At 38.1% G+C, this 24,407-nt stretch overlaps 1 protein-coding gene across 3 annotated transcripts in view; it reads right to left on the reverse strand.

The window, feature by feature from the left end:
* ptpn13 (protein tyrosine phosphatase non-receptor type 13) overlaps positions 1-13,690 on the reverse strand; it is a 73,272-nt gene extending 59,582 nt beyond the window's left edge. For all 3 annotated transcript variants that reach the window (XM_053477971.1, XM_053477972.1, XM_053477970.1), the window contains exon 1: positions 13,375-13,690. The gene's annotated coding sequence lies outside the window, so the exon portion shown is untranslated. The remainder of the gene's footprint in view (positions 1-13,374) is intronic.
* Between the last annotated feature and the right edge of the window lie 10,717 nt (positions 13,691-24,407).

Consider the following 24,407-nt stretch of genomic DNA (forward strand, 5'->3'; position numbering starts at 1 on the left):
CTGGGTAGGACTAATTTCACACACAAACACACTAATGGAAACACTGCTCTGATAGACAGAAACTCTGGAAACTGGATCTTTAACAAGGAACCTCTCTAATGACACTTGCTTTTGCTTTATGTGCTCTCACAAACATGTGGTCACAATGTTATAGTAAACAGTACATGCGCACACGGATGTAGACCACGCGAGTGACGCACACGCACCGACACTGAGCATGGGAGACGATTCCCCATAATCCTGCAGGGCGCGAAAAATAGAACCTATTGGCTCATTTGTGATCAAGACCTTGCTCACTTATTAAGGTAAAATTTATTTTAAAATTCTGCTCGTCTTGCAAAACGCTCGCAGGCCGAGTTATTCGCAATCCAAGGTTTCTACATACATACATACATACATACATATATCTACTATTCACTATATAGTATATACTATTAAGGTAGTGGAAAAGAAATTCTGACATATCTTGCATATACAGTATTGCTTTCAGGGTGACCACTCGGGGGGCCTGAATCTCATAATCTTTAAAGAAGATATTAATATTTTGTGGGAGTCGGTATCATCATGGTGTTTCTAAATCAGTGTAATATAAAATGCCATCATTCCATTTCTTTTTACCGATTATCATTATTACGTTTAAATTTGTATAGTTGCTTTCGAAAAGAGTGCACATGCATGAAGAAAGACTTCATGGTCCCAATAAAGGAATCGATCTTCCATTTTACCCAAGTAAGAACTAATTCTCAAAATCATAAGAAAAAAATTAACACAAAAAAGAGGACAAAACTTCACATTAAAGGCATGTGCATAAGGTTCACATAAAAACCCAAGTTTGGTTGTTTTTTTTTCTTGCCAGCATGCCAGTTCCAATGTCATCATAAGATTAAAGGTCTTGTACTTTACCACTTCTTTAACAAGTTAATACAGGTCTCAGAGCTCTTGCAAAGTGTGTGTTTGTGTGTTAATTCTCCAGCTGAAATTTCCCATCAGATAAGGCATTTCTCCACGGCTCAGAAACCCCGTGTTTCACTCCTTCTCCAAACACACAGTTTTAGTGTCTATGTAAATGAGCTTCCCCTGAGCCACACCCCTCCAGAGAACAGGGAGGAGCTCATATATGAGATCACACTAGGGAGAAAAATATAGTTGGCCTTGTTTAAACCCCATGTGAATGTCTAAATACGACTATAAAGGGATTCTTGTACAATAAGGCGGCTTTAATATCAGAAAGCTCTGATTTCGTCCTTTGTGTGTTAAGGATGAATCATTATTTCTGTCCGAGTGGGATCACAGTAGCTACTTGAGCAGGATGACAAGGTGGCCTAAATAATCCTCAACATGGCCTTGAGACTACCAGCTAAAATTGTTTTTAAAGTGGCCTGCACACCATCAGCGTCTTATTTTGCTCTCCGAAAAATCATTTAAAAGAATTCTGCTGATTTATTTTGCCTCTCGGCGCTTGGCTCGTACAGTTTCCTAAAACACACAGATATACTCTACAAAGCCGAGTAGCTCAACTACGAGAATATGTGAGGCCAAATGAGCTTAACCAGCTACTGCTTTACTTTATTTTTAAATGTCTCTAAACATACTTCATAGATTTTTTAGTAGATATAGATATTATTTTTAAATAATAGTCATCTGACACTTTGCTGCTTGTTAGTAGAAATGTTTTTGTGTGTGTGACATTACAGGGATCTCCACACTGATTCCAAAATCAATTTGTTTAAATGAACTATAAATTTGCATATGTTTGCATTTGACCTGGTGAAATAGTGCCGTTCCTCTATAAACCTACAGGTGGCGCACTCTAAATTATTCACACATGGGCAGGTAGCAGAGATAGAGCTCTTTAAAAAATACTAATTATTATTATTATTATAATAAATAAATAAAAAATTACCAACCAAAAAATATATATTTTTTGATTATATTTATAAAACATATATTTTTTAATATAATTACAGAATTGCAATACATGTCAAATCAGCACCTGGGTATTATAAAATTGTACCAGATGGTCCCTGGTTATTCCCTCCCTGCTTGCTAGCTAGCATGAAAAGCTTTAGTTGAGCTAGCGCACACGTCATCATGTGATGATGAACATCAGATTCACACTTTAGCAACTCTCAAAAAAATAACACATTTTACACGTTTGCATTAGAGATGGTAAAATGTTGCAGTTCCTATATGATCCTACAGGTGGTGCTCTAAGCTATTCAAACATTAAAAGCCAGCAAAGCATCTAGTGTAGCAGGAGCAGATTACTGGCTAAGTTTTAAATTTTACTAAATCTGGGGGAAAAAAGGAAAAATTTGTAATAAATCGAGATATTTACAAAATCGCAATACAGATCGAATCAGCACCTCGGTATTATGATATCGTAGAAAAAAAAAATTTCCTTCCTCAAATCTTGAATATTTTGATGACACCTATGACATCATCACAGTCGTCCAAACACTGAGCAAGACACAGAAACAAGGTCTAAGAGACATCAAGTCACCATAGTCCTTGAGCAGCCAGTGTGAAAACACCAGCTAATTCTTCACGTGTTCTAATTCTTCACGCAAGGTGACTAAAATGTCGGCACTCGCTATGCTCGTGCTCCTTAAATACAGAACAAAATATTTTTTTTCCCAGAGCGAAAGTGTGTGAACGGTGTCAAGGTTATCAGTTTTATTACTTTCAACCAGAACACAATAAGACGCTATAAGGAATGAATATTAGCTACTACCGTGTGTGTGTGTGTGTGTGTGTGTGTGTGTGTGTGTGTCTCTTTAGCACTCGCTTTCTTTTGGTAATGTTCAGGACTTTTCTGTTACTGTTAGAACGGTAATTTTAACAGTGGAAGGATTATACCATTATACATTTTATTTCTCTCTGGAATGAACACTCATAACTGGAAAACCTAAAACCTGACCACTTAAGCTCATTCCTAAACAACACCGTGAAAAACATTAAAAATAAATAAAAGAATTGTCATTCAGAAAACCTGCTCAACATTTAAAAAAAAAAAAAAAAAAAAAAAAAAAGACTTTCACGTTCTCAATCAGGAACTCCTTCAAGTATAGCGAACAAATAGATAATTATCGAGATGAAATATAGCGCAAGCTATGCTAATCATTGCTGTTGCTTTTCCTGCTCGTGGGCGTGGCTACAATCATAGCTTTATACAGCTTCTAAAGCTAACTAGTTAAAATAAAAACATTGCTATATTAATATAAATATGTATAAATTGACCGACTGACATCTTCATACAAGTTTTCTGCGTTTTTTAAAGAAAAAAAATACATCAACAAAGCTAGCTGGCTGTACTAGCTACATGCAACCACCAGAGGCACCAGTGAGGTCTGCGTCTGGTTTACAAGCTTTATATTACTAAAAGAAACATATGTACACGTGTTTTAAACATCAAAATAGGATGAAACTCATACATACGCACGCACGCACGCACGCACGCACGCACAAACCGCGGATTACGAGTAACGCACTTTGCGAGTGTTCCGCAAGATGAGCAAAGATTTTTAATACCGAGTATCATGTATCACGCATGCGCTTCTTGTATTGACGCCGAGCATCACGTGATCATAACTGAGCCAACAGTTTCTCTCTCTCTGTTGCGCTGCAGAATTTTGGGTAATCGTCTTCCCTGCTGGGTCTTAGTGTGTCTCTCTCACTGGTATAATCAAGATCCGTGCACGCGTGTGAAAAAACGTCAGACCACGCGGTCGTTTAGATTTGAAATTAATTAGCATAAAACCAAGGGGAAATACAAGTTGCCAAACAATTGCAAAAATGTCAGCTCCGTGTTGTGGACGTACATAGAAAATAAACAACGCCTGTCGCTATTTTAGTTGATAAAAGAACCAAAATAATGAGTCTTTAATGGCACACAATTCCAATCCATTAAGAAAATTAAATGCACATTTATAAGACCACACGCTCATCGCCTCCATGCAGAATAGGATTCCTGCTCCTGGATTGAGGAGGTCAGGACCAGGAAACGAATCCTACAGAGATATGCCTTTCTCTGTGTACACACACACACACACACACACACACACACACACACACACACACGCACTACAAGCCTTCCTCCAGATGATCCAAACTCCTTCTGTTTTTTTGCTCTGAATACCACAAACACGAGTCATCCCCGTTCTTCTCAAACAAATCCTCTCCACACACACACACACACACACACACACACACACACACTTTGGATCAGATCAGAACATTTCCCAGAGCAGATCATAAAGCCTAATGCAGAAGTCGTTTCATTCTTAGCCAATGCGAGCGTCTGGGCGGAGCTGCTAAAATAATTTGCAATTCCTAAAAGCTTAAAGTCTTTCTACAGGGGAAAAAAAAGGAGCCAGGAAAATTTGAGCAGGGCCACAGTACCATGTGCCCCATCCCCAGGATCGCCAACTATAAATGTATGACACCACAAACGCTGTTCAGATCGAGTTCTGAATTCACAGAACTCAGCAGCACAAACAGCAGCGCTGACGGTGGTGCAGCTGCAGATCACAGCTTTATATTTATACAGAAATGAAAAAATGTTTATTTCCTCAATTCGATTCGATACAATCTTCATGCGATATAGTAAAAAGATCAGACATGAAAACATGCTTCATTTCTCCGTTTTTGGCACGGGTTCGCCTGTGTATGTAAAAAAAATAAAAAAGTGCAAATAACGCAATGGGCGTTCAAGGACTTCGTATTGTGCAAAAGAACAGAACACAGTCCTTTTATTTCTTTATATAATCCCCTGCTACACTAAAACTCTTAGCCCAGTGTTACACCAGTGCTTGGAACCATCACGGTAAAAAGTTTACTGAATCAATTTGAAAATTGGGTGCTTCTACCGCACAGGATGATGCGCTGGCTACAAATGTGGGAACAGTTCAGAGTGCGCCACCTGCAGAATTATAGAGAAACAGCAACATTCTACCACTTCAAACGCAAACATAAATAAATGAAAAAATAACGTTTAAAAAATTTATTTTGGAGTCAATAAATTCATACATGAATTGTTAAGAATCATGATACATCAATAAATCTACCCCCCCCCCCCCCCCCACACACACACACATAATCTAGTGTATCGAATTATTCTTAAGTTTATTTGCTGATATTAAACTCATAGGGGGGAAGGAAGCTGACCTAATTTGTTCCCGCAGTTAATTTTTGTTTTGTTTCTTTCTTTCGTCACCATCTTGCCCTCATTGTGTTATAAGAGAGGAGGAGAGGAGGAGAGGTTACGCATAGGGGCTGTGGAGTGACTGTCCGACTCTGGAGTAAAAACCTGTATCTATGCAAAAGTATTGCAACGATTTTACCAATAATGAGCTCAATATCAGTGGATCCATAATTTATAGCTCTAACTAACAGACGTGTTAAATGAAAAAAGTATTAGGAAAGAAGGAATAATAAAGGAAAACTACTAATGCAACAAAAATATAAATAAAATAAGCTCTGCGCTACAGTCCAGGGATCAACCCTGGACTTAAGAAACAACCAGACCAGGGACAAAAACCGCCAATGTTCTCCAACTTTACCTTCTCAGCCTGCGTGACTCATCGAAATGTAAAAAAAAAAAAAAAAAAAAAAAAGAGGTGCCGTCTCTAGTTCTTTCCTCTTTCCCTATAAACCTCCAGCCTCAAGTAGGGGTGTGTGTGTGTGTGTGTGTGTGTGTGTGTGTGTGTGTGTGTGTGTGCACCATGATCAATCATTCTCCATCCCTCTACCCCATTATTTATCCCCAATTTGCACTTCACTTCCCACAGAAACAGTTTCACAGTGTTTAAATGTCGCTGCACACCTTTTACGAATCTACTGTGAAAAAAAAAAAAAAAAAAAAGGCAGAGAAAATGAGTCACCGCTAATCGTCTGCAAACAGGATTTTCAAAAAGCTCATGAAGCCTGTTGGTACATCTGTCTAAACATGACAAGTGTGTGTGTGTGCGTGTGTGTGTGTGTGTACGTCAGAGAACACAGTGAGAACACTGATCAAAGGAAAAAAAAAATCATGATCATGCAGTTTGTGCAAGTTTTAGCTTGTGTCATTAGCAGCAACAACTCACTCCAAGCAAAGCTTCCCAGCGCTGGTTTAGCGCTCGCGCTGACCTTTACCTCAGGCCTGGTTCACACGTCTGTGTTTGTGTATCTGTGCACATGTCAGCACGTCGTACACGTTTCTAGCGACCGTGTGGATCCGCGTCAGGAAAAACATTAGCATGTTAGCATGACATTCCTTATATGAGATATAAAGCTAATTCAATCTTCACAAGTTAGACAAACGTTGTTCCTTTACACAGGTTTTTATACACTGTATGTACTTTATAACAAACTTTTAAAGTAGTTTAAGGAAACTATCACGAATACTTGCTAAGGAAGTTCCTGCTCCAAGCTCGGTGCTTGCTGCTAAGTCTGATGCTACACTAGCGCTACGCTACTTTAAAGTTATCCTACAATTGTCCTCCTTAATTATTTCGTCGTCATTTATTTTCAGGGTTTCTCGCATTCGGTAAAGCGCGACAATTCAAAAGAAGCGTGCACCTCTTCCACGGGTTAGCAAAACCAGGGCCTGTTTAAGGGAACCCCAGCTGAGATTTGAGACGGTTTTTCAATGTTTTACCCACCCTGCCTGTCCTGTAGCCACGCACCTGTGGACACTACTCGTCGTCTCTTTATTTTTGGACAAAACATGAAACGTCCATTCTGTGGCGGAATAATGAGAGCACAAGCAGCTTTGACTTAAGCCCTATTCGGATGGGACTAATTTTCCAAACGACGTTTGAGTAAGCATCTCCGTGTTTATTACAGAGGCAGGAGTGTCTGTGTTTTACGTGTGGTGGTTCACGTTGACCAAAACACAAAAGAAAATACGTTTTGGAAAAAAAACATTTTCGGCAATCACAGACATTGGCATTCGTACGGGATAAGATTTCTCAGAGGACCTCCGAGTTTGCTAAAAAACAGCACTTAATTTGCTCTGGAATGTTCACTGAGGTCGTGTGAGAGAAAGACAGACATGGCAGATTCGGACGGGATTAAAATCACAAAGTACGTCTGTGAAACAGAAATTTCTCTAACGACCCCCTGTAAAACTAGTCCCGACCGAAATGGGCTTTACTTCCTCGTTTCAAATCACGGATGTAGCACTATTAGGTATTAAAGTTAACCAGACTAATAAGAATTTTGAATTTTAAATCTGTTCTGCACAGAAAAAAGACAAGTATTATTTATTAAAGATAATATATAATAAGCTCCGCCCACTGTAGAGGGACAATCTGATCATTTTGATTTATACTCATTTCTCCAAAACATTTCAGGGGGTTACGCTCCACGAAATGTGAAAAAACAAGAGTTTTGAACATTGGTTAAAAAAAAAAAAACTAAAAACGCCTATAAATGCCTATTTTTATAGTTTAAACCCTAAATATGCCCCCAAATATGCTCTAACTTGGTCTTATGCTCTTGTATGTTTTCTTTGGTATGCGCTGTGGTTTTCTTTGGTGAAAGTACTGTAGGGTAAATATGGTAATAATTCACCAAGCCGTGTTGTTTCTACAGTACTAAAAGAATTTACCAGTATTATATCTTATATCTGCAACGTGCCCCTTGTCTCCTGGGACAGGCTCCAGGCCCCCCGCGACCCTGAATACAAGACAAAGTTGTGTAGATGGTGAGAGAGTGAGAATGAGTATATTTTTTATTATATATATTCATATATAATATTTATGTTAAAAAAATTAGTAAATTATATTACTCGTAATAATTTAGCTTTAAAGTGCATGAGAAATTAAACATTGGCACAAAAAAGCCATAAAAATCGCGAAGGATATTTGCGGTTTCCACGAAACTGAGGGGGATCCCGCGTACTTTTATTAGTTAGGTTCTAAGGAAAAATCCACAAATGACTGGGACCGCGAACTCGACTTTTTTGCATTTTAGACCAAGTCACACAGAATCTGTTAAAACATTTGATTTTGTGACATCAGTCGATTATTTTCCTGGTAAGTAAATTTTCTGTTTTAAATAAGAGTCCCACAATTAAACGATACATTATTTGATAGTTTATATATACTGTATAAACGTGGAACATTTCAGGGTGGTAGTTGCACCAGAGTCTGGAGGGGTTTGTAACCAGAATAGCTCGTCCCATATGAACGGTGTCACAGAGGTGTTCGTTAAGACCTTCAGGGAAACCTCAAGAGATCTGTGCAACTGTGCAATCTGTTCTTAAAAAAAATAAAAAAATAAAAAAATAAATACATTTGTAGGATTTTCTGCAGGACAGTGGACTACACTGCTGCTTTTTAGACTGGAAGACAAAGTGTGAGAAATGACCTCGTAACAAAAACGGGATGTGGGGTTTCCGCTACGTGCTACGACTTGAAACGCAATAAACATTACTACACTAATCAGGGAAAAGTGAGAACAAACACTTTTACATATAACTTGTATGCACAACTCAATTACAAACTCTATTAAACTTCCACGGTTACAAACAGAGCCTCTAAAGGACAAGAGTGTAAGATTATATATAAAACTGTTCAAATCCCTAAAGGACAAACTACACCGCAAAGAACGAGAAAGTATCACGGGTAATGGAAATACTTCCATCAAAGCTAAAAAAAAAAGAAAAAAAAAGAAGAAAAAAAAAGAGCACAGCTACTCAAACACCACAGGCATTTAGCAGAAGTCACAGTCACGCTAACGCACTACGCTATTTAGCTTCATTATCAAGCTGTCCTAGCATTCAAACCCAAACTGGGACATGTTTGGAGAGCTGAAGGTCGAAAGGATGGAATGGAAAAGCCAGAGTCCTGCTGAGAGCGCACGTCACACACACACCCCTCTGCGGAGAGATGGCATTTCCTCTGTGAGGAGGAATAAAATAACACCAGGAACAGAAGAGCAGCCACTACATCTCCGAGCACAATCAGAGAATAAAGCACTAGAGAAGACATTCAGGGTGGACTTTTTCAGTTATCATGCATTATCTGACCGATGTCTTTCATCTTGTGGACAGGCTGTTATTAAGTGGAGCTGTCAGACCCGGAAAGGCTGGATGATACTACACAAATAATCAGCTCACGATCATATCACAAAAGCATTTCTACTGTATGATACAATGAGATACACAGAGGTTTCATAACAAACTGCGGCATTTTTTTAAAATATACAGTCTGTTTGATGACTTGTATAATGTCCCCAAAAAATTATAACAATTACTTTTAACTATTTTTATTTAGATACACTGCCTGACCAAAAGAAAATCCATTTCAGAAGCCTGAGAAGAACTGAGGAGGTTAGAAATTACTGGAACTGGGTTGAGAACCTGTCGACACATTATCAAAACCTGCTGAAAAATCATGTAAGGAGATCACTTAAACGCTTGGCGAAGTTGCATGGTGTTAAAAAAAAAAAAAATAAATCAACAGTAAGAACCAGAGCTGTGTTTAATAGTGAAAGTAAGAGCATTTTTATACGCACACACACACACCGTGTGATTAGAACTCACAGGAATGGGACTAAACTGCTGTGTGTCCATAAGAAAACCACTTGTTAACATGAAGCGATGCTCCCATCATGCATAGTGTCCACTGTACAAGCCTCTGGAGACAGTGTTATGATCTGGGGTTGATCAGTTACTCAGGTCTAGACTCAGTAACGTTATGGGGCAATAAAATGAAGTCAGCTGACCACCTGAATGTACTGAATCACCAGAGGATCACATCTATGGAGGTTTCAAACCATTCTGCAGGACTGCTATTTCTGGGAGGATGAGGAATCATTTTGATACATGAACTGGACACCACATTGTGTGCTGGGACCGAAGCTGAAGGTGCCTGAATGAAATCTAAGAGTGTGTGATATATTTTACATTTTTTTTTGCAGGTAGTTATATATTTATATATTAAAAATATTGTTTAAAAAAAATGTAGTTCTAAAATCATAATCTCAAAAGACCATAATTAAAAAATTAAAAAAATTAAAAAAAATTATATATATAATGTTAGACTTTTAATAATTTTGTGGTTTTAAATTAAACAACTGAAATTTTTTTTTAATTATTACAATGTATCATGAATCAATGCTACAGTACATCCTCATGTTGCTCGGCTCCAAGTCCCCGTAAACCACTGATACACTGAACATGATAACCTAAAAGCATTTTTGCCCAGGACCTCTCTTTAAGAAGCTTAAAAACGATGAAAGTCTGTGGATTAGAAACAATCTTATCACACTGGATGTTAAGGAGACCGTACAGAGCTGTGGACAAGAGGATGAAAAAGTGTGTGTGTGTGTGTGTGTGCGCGCGAGTGTGTTTGTGTGAGCGCTTAACATTTTTACATTCAGATGATTTGCCTTTCAGATTCAGTGCAGGAGATGACGTTCAGAGACACGCCAAAATACGAAAGCGTGCATTTGTCATCGTAATGTGATCTGTATACTTATATACACACACACACAAAGATAAATATTTAGAATGAATTAGAGCTTGAACTTGACCTACTATTGGACAAAAAGGTAGAAGGTATCAGAATTTAAAAAAAGCACAGACATTTGTGTCACAATACAGTTACAGTTATGATGCTCTAATCACAGCCACTATATCAAAAACTATTTTGAGTGTACATCTTCTAATCAACTCCTAGAATAACCTACAGAAATATTCATTACTTGATATTTTCGCACAAACTATTTTTTTATTTTAATTTTTTTGGATTTTTCTCAGATTTTCTCCCAGATTTTTAGTTGCGTCCAATACCTCCCCGTCACTAGGGGGCTCCCACATTAAGCTCGTACTACCACTCAGCCTGGTGGGCCGCAGAATATCATGTGTTTCCTCCGACCCACGTGACATCACCGACCGCATCTTTTCGAACTGCTTGCTCACGCACCATTGCGAGCGGCGTAACACACTCGGAGGACAGCGCTATCCGCTCCTTCTGCTTGCATGAGCTCACAGACGCCCCTGATTGACTGTAGAGCCGTCATTAATGTGGGAGCTGTTTACTGTTTCTCCTCAACTCATCACCACAACATCGCATTGTATTGGCCTACAGGACAACAGATAAAAACTAGCCTTTGGCTAATTCTGGCATGTTACAGATGTTCTGTTTTAAATATGCATTGTCCTGCTAAATAAATAAATAAAATTAAAATTTTTAAAAAATATATATTTTAATGTCATGTTTGTCGCACTGTCACTCTGTCGCTCTTGTGTGCACAAATGCATGAGCACATTATGTCGTCTCTTCTTTATAAAACGTAAACATTTCCCAGCTAGCCAGCTAATTAGGTCTGCAAGTTAGCTAGTTAGTATTTTGTTAACTTATGTTGTTGATTTATGTTTTTCATGTCAATCTATCTGGTCTCAGCCTGCTAGCTAACTAGGCTTTTTAGTTAGCTAGTTAGTTTTCTGTTAATTTATGTTGTAAATTTTTGTTGCATGTAGCACCTGGAGGAACGTTGTTTAATTTCACTGCGTACTAAACTGTATATGGTTAAAGTGACAATAAAGCCTACTTGACTTGACGGGACATATTTTTGAGAACCTGAGGACGCAGTCCTGACGGACATCGCTAGCAATAATACACAACCAGGACACTTTAGGTGTAGACATTTATACATAAATGCACCCTATATTCTGTGGCTATACCTAAATCATACATTAAAAAAATAAAAATAAAAAAATTACCCATTCATTTAGTTTTACACTTTTTTCATATTATGGGGTGAAAATAATTTCACGTACTAAATAATATGCCATTGGACAAAACGCCAATTTTGCCAATATGCATATACATTTCTTTTACATATTTCAGATCTTTTCATATTTCACATCTAACAGCCTAGTTGACTTGATAACATTTAGTCTCATTTTTATGTTAGAAAACCTTTTTAAAAGCACCATTTTTCATAAAAGTAACCAAAACCCTACAAAAAGTAGATTTTACACTCCACCTCAATTAAATTTCATTTGTAAAAGTCTTTTAACAATGTACACTGGTGAAAATTTTACTTTATATGAACTGGAATTCCACCTATAAATTAATGAATGTAAGCTATATAAAGTACTGTGCAAAAGTCTTGACCCCTTCATTTCTTCCAAAGAGCCAGGCATTGCTATATTTTAATGTAGTCTTGAAAAATAGTCCTCCAGGCATCCTGAAGGACTTTTTTGTCTTTTCTGTCCAGTCCCAGTTTTTTTGTTCGTTAAGCCACACAGTGACCTATTAATCATTCATGCATGAACAAAAATTCTAACTTAAGGCATGGACCAGTAAGAAACAGGTGCTAATGATCAGGCTGGTGATTAGTATACTGCTGATGCTGAAGGCTGAGTGTTGGAACAGACGAGAGGGGAAATACGGCTGCTACTGTGGTTGGAATCTGAACAACCAATTTTTAGATCTTTAGATCACTTTAAAGGGTAAAGTATTTAATCCCATTTCTTAAATTTAATCAACACTAATCTTTGCTTATTGTCAACCAAATTTTTTTTTTTTGAAACATGGTGGTGTGAGTGTTTGGGATTACAAATATAGCCTGAATAATAACACAAACTGCAATAGTACTTCATTGTTTTGCTGTACAATATATACAATATTATATAAAATTCATGAAAAAAACCTTTAAAGCTGCTTTTAGGTAAAAAAAAAAAAAAGTAGTTATGGTTGTGAAAACGTAGTTAATGATAGTTTTTGGGATTACACAAGCTATGTACAGCGGCGCTTACCATGGTCATTAAACTGTGCGAAATAGTTTTGGTCACATTTTATTAAGTAACCTTGACTTTGACGAAGGATAAGGAACTGTACAAGTTGCATAAACCTCAAAATGTAATGTCTATGCACAAAAAAAATGCACAATAAAAGCTGGAATATATATATATATATATATATATATATATATATATAAAAGCACAAACAGGCTTGTTTATCCTTCAACCTGTTCTTTAAAGAAAAAGAAAGCACGTTAAGTTTTAAAAATCACTTGATCAAAGAGAGCTGCAACCTTTAAACATACAAAATGAACGTTATTATAAACATTTACATCAAAGAATCCAACACGCGCAACAGCAACAATGTAACCTACTGGCGCTGGGAAGAATTTTGATACATTCTTCGGATCATGAAAACACTTTCTTTTTTTTAGGTTTATAAACTCCAGAACCATTACACAACACACACACACACACACAGAGTGGTACTCACAGTAATATTAAAGACCTGACTTTCCAAACAATTGGCAGAAAGAACCCAAAGCTGATCTGATCTGACGTCACATAAGGAACTTTCCCCCCTCCACACATTTATAGTATTTCCCAGATGTCCAGAGTAAAACTAAACTCACCTGTACGGTGTGAAAGGCCAGGTACAGGTTAGACTGTAGTGAGTTTCAGCATCACCTCCTCCACACTCCGCAGAAATGAAGAGCTGCTCCTTCTCCTTCTCCTTCTCAACTCCAACAGGTTGATGATCCAAGCGCACATCCGAGCCCCAAATCCTCCGGGTTACCTCCAAAAGAAAACCCTCTCCTCCTTCTTTCCGCACTTCTTTTAATCCTCCCAGTCGTCTCTCTTGGCTTTTCAATCCAGCTTTAATCACTCAGAAAGAGAGAAAGACAGAAGGAAAGAAGACAGACAGAGAGAGACAGAAACAGCTCTGCGTTTGCGCTTCTTCTCTAAACTAGTAAGCCATTGCAGCTGAGAGGGATTGGCTTGCACGGGGTTGCCAGATCCGTCAAATGTACACACCTACACCTCTCAAAGTTGACAGATCCTCTGATTTCACACATTCTTTAGAATCGAGGTTGCCAGATTGGTTGTATTCTAGTCGGATTAGGCAAGAACCTTCCTTACTGGAAACTCACCACATGGACAAAAGTATGTGTCCAAACCTCTCTGGAGTCGGTCCCTCTTTTTTCTTGGAAGCCTTCCTTTGGGAGATTTATTCTGTATAACTTATACAATGGACACCTCATACACTTTGATTTCAATCCTACTTTATAAGCAACCTTGTATGTATTGTACATTTTTGCAGCTTAAAGTTTTCTATATATGTATCATTTTATTTATCTACTTAAATGCTTCTTTTCTTTTTTTTCTTTTTTTTATTGATTGTACTCGCTGGTGCAATTAATTTTTGCAAAGAAACCCTTACACACGGACAGGTGACCTGTCACACTGTGTATGGCTGTGTACTGCATGTGGCAAATCAAATTTACATTTGAATTTAAGGCCGTCTACAAGATTTTGGAGTGTTTCCGTGGGAATCCTATCATTCTATAGATTGTATCCTAAGCAAGATGGAATTGATAGTGTGTTTGACCAGTGCTATAAAGCTGCTTTTAAGTAAAAAAAAAGAGAAGTTGTTGTTCATTTTGTGAAAACGTAGTTAATGATAGTTTTTGGGTTTACGCAAGCTACAGTACAGCGGCGCTTACCATGGTCATTAAACTGTGCGAAATAGTTTTGGTCACATTTTATTAAGTAACCTTGACTTTGACGAAGGATAAGGAACTGTACAAGTTGCATAAACCTCAAAATGACAGAATTCATTCTGTAGAGTGTTTATGAGGTCAAACACTGATGTTGGACGAGAAGGCCTGGCTGGCAATCTCTGTTCCAGTTCATCCCAAAGGTGCTCGATGGGGTTGAGGTACAAAAGGGCTCTGTGTTTGGGCCGGTCAAGTTCTTCCACGTTCTTACATTCCTCATGCTAGTTCTTAGCATGAGTTTTAAATGATGACACAAACCTAGTGAGCACCTTCGCAACACCACTTGATTTTTATTAAATTTGTGGAATGTGTTCTTTCCCATTTCTCATTTCTTAAATTTAATCAACACTACTCTTTGCTTATTGTGAACCAGCCTTAAATTTTAAACTATACACCAGAGGTTAAATTCTCCAAGCAAAGCCTGTCAGTATATATCACATGGACACATCAGCACCATCCAGTGAGTTGATTAGTGCTATAAAAAGACAAGCTTATAATTTATCTTTTTTTTTAAAAAAACATGGTGGTGGGAGTGTTTGGGATTACAAATATAGCCTGAAGAATAACACAAACTGCAATAGTGCTTCATTGTTTTGCTGTACAATATATACATTTCACAGTTTTTAACATTTATGATAACCTAAAAAAACAAAGATGAAACTTAACTTCGCATGACTATAACTAAGATTAAAAACATTTACAATACATACATACACATACAATATATACTGTGTGTGTGTGTATATATATATACACACACACAGACACACACACACACATACACAGTATATTACTACAATACTATACAGTATAAGTAAGAAAATGTAAAAATTGTGTAATATTTGACAACATTTTTTATGTTGGAAATTTTGGCCTGACTTTATTTCTTAATTTTTTTTAAAAAGACAAAAGAAGATGGGGGGGAAAAAATGGACATGCATGTTTTTTTTTTTAAAGTAAACTTTTTTTGCATAATAATACAATGCACACCATTCTGACAAGAAGAAAAAAGCAAGATAAAAAAAACACAGAGCAGATGGTGTCTACTTTAAATACTTCAAAAGAGATTAAAAAAATGAGGGTAAAACCTCCAATCTGGCATCCCACAATGCACCTCGTGGCTGGGAGGAGATGAGGAGTAATGAGACACCTCCCTGCCATGGACTACTGGGTGTTTGCTGTAACCCAGGATCACAGAGCATAGTTACAAAAAATACATTAAAATAAAAGTAACAGGATAACATAAGTATTATGTCTAATGTATACAGTATAATGTAATCTCAAGTAATGACACTGCGAATACATGGCTTTAACAAACTTTAATTGCTTAATTAATTAATAAACAGTTAAAGTAAATGTTAATTATGAGTCAAGCATCTCTAATGTATTTATTTATTTATTATTTACACCTACTACTACTAATATATAATAATAATAAAAGGTAATAATAATAATAATAATGATAATATTGCCCACAAATCATCATAACAAAATTCCATGTGTTTCTTTAGCAACCTTATAACCTGCCCAAGTCTGAGATGAGTCGACCAATCAGAGCACAGAGACACTGTGACATCTTGAACCTCATTATACTAAGGACAAGAAAAGACATAAATGAATTAATAATTATTATTATACAGTGTTAATACTCAGGAGCATTTAAATATAACAATAAATTGTGTGTGTGTATATAATAAATTGTGTGTGTGTAATAATAATAATAATAATAATAATAATAATAATAAAATAATAAATACTGAAAATAATCAGTAAATATTTTTCTTTAGATATCTGAAATTGTCATCATTTTCATTCTAATGAAATATTTCGGAATGTACTTCTCTATAAACTTTGTGTACTTATTTCATCTCTCGCCCCACACACAAACACCACACGGGCGGCGTCTCTATAGAAACCGCCTGTCCGTCGGGAGGGAAACACAACGAGGAGGTGTTGAAGTGTCGTGTCCACTGGGGCCTTTTTCTCTTACTTTGTCTTCTCCTGTTTCAAACACACAAACTCATTCACCTTCAACATCACACACACACACACATGTAGAAAGTGTTTGCACAGCAAGGTATCAATTAACCCCTACGGCGTGTTAAGAACGGTGGATTAATTAGACTTTAGTCTTGAACTAGCACGTGGCCTGTTGAATAACACATTTAGATGAACAATTGAAAGTGGGTGTGTGACTGCGGCCGTGTAATAAACGACCGTGACGTCATTGAAGAACTGGATGAGGTTTCTGGAGTTTCTGGGTGGAACAGACTTCCTGGTAATGTATTTAACACTCGGTGACATGCTGGTGAAGGAAAATAAATAAATAAACACTGAGGTGTTGGGATGAAGCCGAGTTCCTGTTATCACATCAATGTGGATTATTTTCCTGAAACAGGAACACCCTGGAGTGCTTTATTCCTCGTATACCACAGCCATGTGCCAAGCCACACATTCCCATCTATTTATATTTACATTACATATGATGTAACGAGTTAGTTCCTGTTATGACTAACATCACATTTTAACAGCTATTAACACTCGTACCCAAACCAGCCCCTCTTTAGGTTCTTAGAACAGAGAGTCACAGATCAGGGAAGGTTGATTTTCAGGAAGTCTGAACTGGAAAGTCAGCTTTAAAGCACTGGGAAGTTGAGGGAGAGTGAGATCTATACAGTAGGTGGCGGTGATGCAACTTACAGAAGTCCGACCAAAGGCGTGGAGCGTTACTGAGAGGGAACATGTAGAGAAGATAGAGTGTGTGGAGGTACCGGATAAAAGCAGAGGAACAGTACACAACACACAGCAAGACAGGACAAGATCTGGGAAGGAAGCGTTTGATGTTTTTTATATTTGGAAGGATGCTGAGGCCGGGAGATGAGTGACACCTACAGTTGGCGGCAATGTAACCTACTGGGGTCCGTCCGCTGTTAAACAACACAGTGTAGAAGAAACCTCTCTTTATTTAGCTTTCTTGAGGTTAATAAGTCAAAGTGTAGCTTTTCATGTTAACATGTAAACTCAGGTCGACGTCGTGGTTAGCAATGTGGCCTCGCAACTCCAGGGTCGAGGGTTCGAGTCCTGACTTCTTGTCCATGTGTGTGGGGGGTTTGGATGTTCTCCTCATCCTTGGTGGGGTTCCTTATGGTGGTCTGGTTTCCTCCCACATGTTTTGGGGATTCCAAATTGCACATAGTGTGCGAATGAGTGTGTGTGTGTGCGTGTGTATCCAGGGTGAACCCTGATATGAGAAAATATGAGAGAGAGAGAGAGAGAGAAAGAGAGAAGGTTAGTCCAGTCGGCTTTTATTGTCACTTAAACCATATACAGTTAGTACAGCGTGAAACGAAACAATGTTCCTCCAGGACCGTGGTGCTACACACAAAATAAATTAATAATAATAATAATTAACAGAAACTAACTAGCTAACTAAGAAACCTAATAAGCTTGCTAGCTGAGACAAGACCGATTGACATTTTAAGTTAACGAGAGAGAGAGAGAGATTAAAAAGTTAAAAAAGTACTGACACTGGAGACTCCTTACAGAAGACTTATGAACATATGAATCATACATCGCCGTTACACCTGTTTTGGTTTGTTTATTGCTAAAGTCACAGTTACTATACAAATTTGAATGAATAAAATCCTGTGATTCGCACTTGTTAAATATCTTAGCCTTACGGCTGCACTCGATTGCACAAAGCAGAAAATTCCATGGTTTTTTTTTCTTCTTGCTAATTCGATCACAACTCTGGAGCAGATCCATTACGTATTCACACCCGCGCTCCCTCCTTCTCTCGTCTCTCCGCTCGGTTGCCAAAGACGTCCTCAGGAATGAGACGTAGGCATTCAACCTCCGAATTCCTTGGCCCCCTGTCTCACACCACCCCCATTTCCCCTCCCCCACTTGCAATCCCCACCCCCACCCCCCACCCCCCAGGGTTCACCTTCGAACCAGCGTCCTCAGTAACGCACACTTTCACTGACATCACTTTCTTGTTTAAAGAGGAGGCATGTTTTCTCAAGTGTCAGCCCACACTCAGGTTTTTCTGCATGCTTGTCAAGGTCACGCATTCAGAACGCCTTAATACATCACACTTTCAGAGACATGGTGCGCTTTAGCAATACGAACTAACGAGAAGTAGATAAAAAAAATAAAAAATAACCAGGCAGCTGATTACACAATGTTTCCACAGATACGTGTGCGGCATTAAGATTTCTCAGGAAATGTAGTTTCAGAGATGTAGTTGGCACGGAGTGGATGACTAAAAGAGGAAAAATGCCGTTTCTGGCCACAAATAGCAGGGTAGGCAGGATTTTAAACATGGCACTCTGGAGCAGGACCCGGAGCCGAGTCGAACGCGGCCTATTTTAAACCCGACCACAGAAAAACAGAGAGAAAAGAAAAAAAAGATGGCGAAGGAAAGGCAGCAACATTTTGGTGATTATGGACCAAGATTTGATCAGAAAAACACAAATTTATAAAGATGTTCAACCGATCTATTTCAGAATTTCTGTGCCTCTTAACTAAACCTTTTTTGCATTAATGATCATTTGATTCCCTGTTTTAATTTCTTTGCATTTCCCAGATTTGAGTAATCAAGGTCAAAAATGTTGTTCTTACTAAAACACATTTTCACATACAGTGTGCCTCTCATTTTAAACATCTTATTAGAAAACTTCTTTTGTCTATATTTACATCATCCATCCATCCATCCATTCATCCACCTAGGAGCCTCTGTAGTCCATCTAGTGGTTAGCATTGTATTTATTCCCATTTTCACAACCATGGTAAGGCCTTCAGTCAACATTTACACTCTACCGGCAACGTGAGTTCACCAATCAGCCTAATCTGCATGTCTTTGGACTGTGGGAGGAAACCGGAGTACCCAGAGGAAACCCACCAAGCACGGGGAGAACATGCAAACTCCATGCACACAGACCTTACAAAATGCAACGTTATCATAACACAGTATAGCACAGAACATTATAGTATATTGGAATATACTGATTTTTAATTCTTCTCAATCACAAGAGCATGGATTGTTTTTCTAACATTAAAGTCTAATGGTGGACTGTTTCAGAGATAAATTCCTAGGAATCCTGAAATGCAATTTCTCCCATCCCGTAGGAAGAAAACGATAACGGAGTCACGACCTGGTTGACCTGGACCGTCTAAAAGACGTCTTGGCGCTGTTTGAAAGTCTGTTGAGAAGAACATCTCTCTCGCTCTATACCTAAGTGAGTCGTTGTGCTTGAAAGTCAACAAAGTGTTAAGCATGAATAAAAAACAAAATCTTACTGTAGTCACTCGAAATGTTAACACATTTTTATGTGTATGTACATTTTATCATAATGGGGGTGAGCGTAAGAGAGTATATCAAATCATCATAATAATAATAATAATAAATAATAATGCATTTAATTTATACAGGCACCTTTCTAGTCACCCAAGGTTGCCTTCCAGATAAAAGATTAAACAAGAGAACATTGCTGAAGATAATGATGAATATTGTTTTAAGTGATGAACTAAACAAGAGACAGCGTCATAATTGAAACATTTAAAAATGTCATTAAAACATTGAATTTCACTTTTGTTCCAATAGTTTTGGCCAAGACTGTTTAGTATGCAATAGCATGTTGTGATAATAGTACAGTATATAGTGTAGTATTACATGGTATAATATCTACATATTGTGTATGAATAATATTTATTATGTATATAGATATCAATTTAGTATAAAATTGGTGCGTAAGGCATTATACTCACTCTCACCCCCTCTCTATAGTCCTGTACAGAGTCGCAGGAAGCCTGGAGCCTCACGCAATTTTGGAAATGCCAATTAGCCTAATCTCTAAGTCTTTGGTCTGTGGGAGGAAACCGAGCAAGCACAGCGAGAACATGCAAACTCCACACACACACACACACACACATGGACCCGAGGCGGAACTCGAACCCGAGGCCCTGAAGGTGCGAGGTGACGAGGCTGAAGGCATTAAACTGTCTAATATACTAAAGTACAACAATAGATTAATCATAATGACTGTTAAAGGTGCACTCAGTGACTTTGGTGGAAAATAAACATGAAGTGTTCAAGTGTCAAGAATAGAGTGAATTTCTCCGGTGCAATTATGTGCTTAAATCTATTGCAGAGTGACAGAAGCTTCTGTAAATATACTGTATATGTAAAAAATAAATTTTTTTTAAAAAAGGACGGACTTACGGGTAGTCAGGAGACAAGCAGGGCAGGGGTACACCTTGGGTGGGGTTCAACCCATTACAACACACTCACACACACACACACATTCAGACATGGCATTCAGTCTACAGTGCGTGTCTCAGGAGTACTTGGCGGAAACATACAAACTCTACAGTACACACACACACACACACAGTGTTTCTTAATTTATAATATTTAATCCGTATCGTTTAATATTATTGGGTCAGAGTTTAATCTGATTCCTAAAAGAATCATTCTGGTTAATGGGCTGTAGCTCTGCTCATCATGTACACTCTCAGGAAATGGCCTGTCTTGCTAATTTCTTTCGAATTCTGTGTGCGTGTGTGTGTGTGTGGCAGGAGGGCCATTTCCCAGCAGGCAGTGCAGTTCAGTATCTTGGGGGAGGTAACACGGCACAGGTTTGGCTAGCGGCCGAGAACATGAAAACCTCCGTGGGGAGACCAGAGGGGGAGTAATGTAACTGGGGGAGGGGGAGGGGGGGTTGTGGAGGAGGAGGAGAGCAAGGCGTGTGATTGGTGCACTCAGTAATGGCTTGTCTTGGCTCTGTATATTCGCTTCAGTCAGCACTTTTTCATGCTGCTCTGAAGAACATGAAGCTAAAACGCCAGTTAACCTCCAGAAAAAACCCACAGATGAAGAACACAGAGAGAGAGAGAGAGAGAGAGAGAGAGAAAGAGAGAGAGAGAGAAAGTGCTGAGAGAGAAATACTGAGCTGCTCTCAACATTACACTTTTATCCCTTTAGCTTTAAAAGAGCGAAACGAATTGTAAACACTGAAATGTTTAGCATCTAACCATTAAAAAAGATTCACAGCTGATGCGAACTGAGGTTTGAAGGAAAAAGGGATTCGAACCTAAGACAGTTTTTTAAGTTATGATGGTTTAGAAAGGTGATATTAGTTTCCCCAGGATATATTATAACGGGTAAACCTTGTAGTGCTTTGTGTTTTTGCCCAACTAATTTCTATTTCGCTATACTTTCTGTTCTCTTATACTACACCGACTTGGCAATTACATTATTTATTACTTCAAGAACTGATTATTAGATATTGGAGCCGGGAACCGTTCCATTATATATGATTTGTGTGAACCGATCAATAATTGATTATTAATCAGTTTAACTGCACAATACAGTACTTTATTGATAGCTCAGGGTTTTTTTTTCCCGGGTCTGTAAATCAAAGATGAATCAGACTCAAGGTACATATAAGTACATTACAGTAGGTCTTTACATTTATTTTTTTTGCTCTGCATACCAAGAGTGAAGTTTGTCACCCGGAACAAACGTGAGAACTATGTACTGTAAGTAATCGCGTTCAAATTCCACAAGGCTCGTTCCGTGCCAAAATGCATTCCGAAGTTCAGGTGATGCTCACATACAGCTTCTGCAGTCTCACTGAGCCATCTTTCAAAGTTACAGTGTACTCACGACAAATTTTATTCTTTTCTTTCCCGGTTAGCCATACGGCTATACTGCTAGTTGTGGTTACCTGTAGCATGTGAGTATGCGCACTTATTGGCATTATACGCATGTGTTTCTGCTATGCATCATTTGTTCAGGTGTGCATGCGTTGTGTGCTTTAGGATTTTTTTAACGTTTAAAATCGATTGCCATTTTTCATACTTGATTGCTCGAAATAATCAGGAATTAAATGGAATCAATGACTAGAATCAATTATCATCCAATCAGAACTGCTCATCCAGTTACAGTTACATTTACTGTTGTGAAACATCCATGTTTGACAAGTTAGTCCCTTTTCTCACTTACTTTATAGCAGCTATAAATAAAAGTTCCAACCAGGCCTGTCTTTTTTTGCTCTAACTGTCCTAATACTAATAAGATCAAATAAATAGCAGGTTATATCATGTTACAGAGAAACAGCAAAGTGTCGTAGGAATGGTTTGAAAATGTATATCTTTAGCACTGACTTAAAAAAAATAGTTCTTCTATGAATGATAACTAAATGCTTTTATTGATTACTGTAATCCATGACCGCCTGACCACCATGGGCCGCGCTACACCTCGTGTCTGGAACTCTCTTCCTGAAAACATGCGTAATATAGACTCTCCAACCATGGTCTAATGTGTTCAATGTTGTCACGACTTAAGACCCGTTTATTCAGAGGCACCTATCCCACATAATGTAAGGCCACAATCAAATCTCCATGTGATTTAAAATGTTTAGGGAATGACACTTAATTGTTTGTTTTAATAATGTTTTCATTTTATGTACTACTTACTGTAATGTTCTTCATTTATCTTCAATTTGAATTTTGGATGGTGACCTTGAGTGAATAGAAAGGTGCCCATATAAATAAAATATCATTCTTTATTACTGATTACGTCTGCTGTGAATTACCTGTTTCCATAGAAATGATAATCTATCAGATGGAGTGCAGTTCTATAAACGTGTGATCTGGTGATCGACAAATCAAAGCTTTACACCTGAGCAAATTCGAGAGTTTATCAGTGACCTGGCATTAGACGCTCGGGCGGTTGGCGGTTGTCCTCTCAAGCCCGGGTAGGAAAAACCTGTGCAAGATCTTGTGGATCAAATGATCAGATGCGGCACCTCCTGGCGTAAAAAAAAAAATTGAAAAAAAAAAAAAAATCAGTACTACAGTGTACATGGTGTACTTTCTATGTTAAAGCAAAATTTCCATGCTGTGTTGAAAACCTCCTGGATGCTAATAATAAAAATGTGTTGCACTTTGAGTGTAATATGAGTCGGGTTTAGGAAATGTCAAGAAACAAATCATAACCACACCAGCGTTTCTTGAAAAGTGTGAGTCTCGGGAGCATCGGCTGGGGTAATTTACTGCAGCAGGAAGGTAAATTGTATGTGCGAAAGCTCCCATGTGGAAGAAGAAACAGGAGAAAACCACAGCATCAGGGGAGGTGTATCAGCATCAGCATTAACATCACCGAGTCTTTCCATCGCAATAAATCACTCGCTGATGGCCACACAGTCGGATTTCAACATTTTTTCGCATTTAGAATGAATCATTTTTCCACCGCATTTGCCCAGTGGAAATTACAGTAGCTGCTCGAGCGGGAAGATGAAGCTCACCGGTTAGGGCTATAAGGAAGGTAATCATGAGCCGGGGCTGAACCTGTGACCTTTAGACTCTCAGACTGTAACGAACAGCGGTTTCGATGAGTCGCTGTAGATAACTTTACTCAGTCTACGCCCTTCCTGTTCCTCGCGCACAGGATACACATAGAGATTAATGTCTAGTTAGATATCAAGGACATGTTTTGATCCTGTGTACACAAGTACTTATGTCTACACCATGGAGATGGCTGAGAAAAATCGATTCGGTTTGCATATCGCAATTCTTCTGTGTCATTTTATTATTTTTTTTATTATAATTTCTTTAAATTTATACATGTTTGTATTTAAGATGTTAAAATCCACAATTCATCCACAATCCCACAGGTGTCAGACTCTAGACTATTCACGCACTGGCATGAATTATTGGCTTAATTATTAAAGGTTGTTTAAAAAAAATAGAATCAGGATATTTATAAAATCGTGATATTTACAGAATTGCAATAAAAATCGAATCAGCAACTAGGTATCGTGATAATATCGTATCGGCTGGTCTCTGGCGATTCCCAAGCCTACGGACTAATGAATTATGTT

Source organism: Clarias gariepinus, chromosome 19 (genome assembly GCF_024256425.1).
Source record: "Clarias gariepinus isolate MV-2021 ecotype Netherlands chromosome 19, CGAR_prim_01v2, whole genome shotgun sequence".
In the NCBI taxonomy this organism is placed as follows: Eukaryota; Metazoa; Chordata; class Actinopteri; order Siluriformes; family Clariidae; genus Clarias; species Clarias gariepinus.